This window comes from Atta cephalotes, assembly GCF_000143395.1.
Source record: "Atta cephalotes unplaced genomic scaffold scaffold00012, whole genome shotgun sequence".
Classification (NCBI taxonomy): Eukaryota; Metazoa; Arthropoda; class Insecta; order Hymenoptera; family Formicidae; genus Atta; species Atta cephalotes.
The window spans coordinates 3,601,715-3,604,567 of record NW_012130076.1 but is presented as its reverse complement, the minus strand read 5'-3'; positions in this window follow the sequence as shown (position 1 = coordinate 3,604,567).

Below are 2,853 nucleotides of genomic sequence, written 5' to 3'. Positions count from 1 at the left end.
TATATATATATATATATATATATATATATATAGAGAGAGAGAGAGAGAGAGAGAGAACAGATATTTTTAATAAATTGGACAGAGAATAATAGCATCATAAACCCAAATGCAAAAACTTCAATTTTGGGAAAGCGTCATTTTGTTCGCATCTCAAGTTTGAATAAGTAAAGGCTACCTTATGTAATTGCCGAAGTACTTTATTGTCATTTTACAATGTAAATTGAATTTCAATGAATAAGAGAAATAACGAGCATTTATATAACAATTTTTTCAGCATTAGCTTAAAATAATAAATTTTTAAATAGCATCTCACACAAAAAAAATCTTTTTACATTACTATTGTATTATTAATTATTACATTCAGTTATGTATATAAGCATGATGTTATAAATATACTAAATGGAAATACTTACAGTATGCATTTCCTATAAATATAATTATTGTATTTAAAATCATTTATTAAAAATCGTTTTGCTAAAGTTCACATTATTCTTAATGATTCGAGTATAAAACCGTCGCAAAAATAATACTCCGAGTTTTCTTTCTTTGTTTAAAAATTGCAAAAAAGCATAGTGCACATAAAGGATGCAGGACGCAGAATGGATTCAATGAAAGTTGTATTCGGAGTCGGACGAAGCTTCTTAAACAACGAGAAAAATTATCGATAGCTAGAACAGTCCATTGTCCCACAACTAGCAATCGCGTGACTTGAGTGCGGCATTGCGTCGCACCGACTGGAAAACTTTCTTAAGTAGCTCCGGAAGTCGACGAACCGAAGACAAGGTTTTCCACGCCGATACATATAGCGCGAAGCGGCAGCGAGAACGAGACGGAAGTAGAAACGGAACGAACGGAACCACGGAGACGTTCAGAAGTAGAGAGTGCCGCATTTCTTTGGTCATACGAAATGTGTTCGGAGAAGCTTTAAGGTAATCAGAAGACCAAGGAGATCTACCTCAGTCGCGTAAGAAACGCAGAAAATAAGAGAAACGTTGGAAAAGGAAGGGTTATAGAAGCGCGCGTACAGAGAGAGAGATTGTTCGCTGCAAGTTTCCACTCACGGCGAAAAGCTTTACTTAGTTTCTGCTGAATTTGATAGCAGATTAAAACGAGTGCTATCCGATGTTGCGACATCCGAGGTTAGCAGAAGACAAGAATTGCCTTACGAAAATATTTCAATGAATCAGAAATGACAAATTTTGATCGCATTGATCAATAAATAACTGATATCAAGAAAAGCAAAATAAAAGGGATAAAAGAGAAGAGAGAGATTAAAAACTGTTTTTTAGTCACGAGATGCTGTACTTATCGTAAATTATGAATTTATGAGGACATAAAATTGCTCAAAAGTTTACACACGCTATATTACAAAAAAAAGGACAGTAAAATTCCTACAATATTTAACATTAAAATACAAAATATAAAAATTAAAAGATATATTATATAACAAGATAAAAGAAAGAATAAGAAAAAAATAATAAGAGAGAGAGAGAAAGAGAGAGAGAGAGAGAAACTCACGGAAATCATATATTATTAAAATACAAACAGAGAAGATATGTCTTTTGCGTTCGTATATTGGATTATCCTGATCCTCGCGTATTACTGTTTGCTCGAGACCGTGAGTGAGAAGTCGTGGAGAGACCGATGGAAATCTCCAGGGAACATAGAAATTCCATATGCGGAGGCGCCCGGAGACAGGTTTTTCTGTCGATCGGGATCCACGCTGAATTATGCGAGCGACTGCGGCAAATTTCGAGACGGTGGGAGATTTATCGATACGAAATGCGACGTGTAACGTGTCGCGTTGTGTACACGAATATAGCGGTACATTTTTCGATGTGGCGCATAAATTTTGCCTGGTCCAACGATGCTTCTTGACCTTCGGATAATACATTTCTTGATTCCGGCATTTATGCTGACGCGCCGTGGCGATTCTCCGCGACAAAAGCGTTGTTGTGAATCAATGTACCATCAAGCGATACCATGTAACTCGAAAATGTTATTGTTATTTCAACGCTAATAAATGAGGAAGTGATACATAATAAATTAATTACTTTCAAAGGACATAATCAGCATGCGTTTCGTTAGAAAAGAATACCCTTTTTGTATCGCGATATCACGAGTTTGCAAAGCTGTTTTCAATAGAGGAACTTTAATTGCATTTTTAATTAGCGTTTTATGTGAGAACCAACAAAATACGAAAGACATAAACTGCTATATATCCATTCTGTCGCGTTTAATGGCTTTAGCCGGAATAAAATCACGCTTGATGTTCGTTTCTTGCTTTTCACTCATCAGGCAGCAACTGGTGGGTTGGTTTTGTATAGAAACTGCGACGGACGATGCCGTTATGCTGATTAAGCGAGACAAATTGTGGAATCTCGAAATTATGCCTGTGGGCAACGAACGATCAGCTCGAGGGGAGATCTCTCCAATTTTCGTTAAATTAAATTCGTCCCCGACTTATAAATTTGGCCGTTCTATCATTGTCATTATCCAATTACGTCGGATTTAATGCATCACTTTTATCGATTAAAAAAAAAAAGAGAAGAAAAGGACCATGCACGAAAAGATGCCCCGCTACTCTATCAGCATACCAGTCTTTTTGCATTACTGTACACTTTGACCTTTACGCCTGCTCGCATCTCGAGTAGTTACATCGTTGTGATTCTTAGCTTTGTGCTGCTTGGTCCTTGCCACATGCAACTGCAGACGCAATGCTGTTCGCCAGTCCGTGAAAGATTGTGGGAGTCAAAGGGAACAAGAAAGAGCCGTAGAGCAGTATTTGCTGAGAAGCGCAAAGGTGCTATTCCTCTCTTTTTCTTTCTCTCGCTCTCTTTCTCTCTCTCTCTC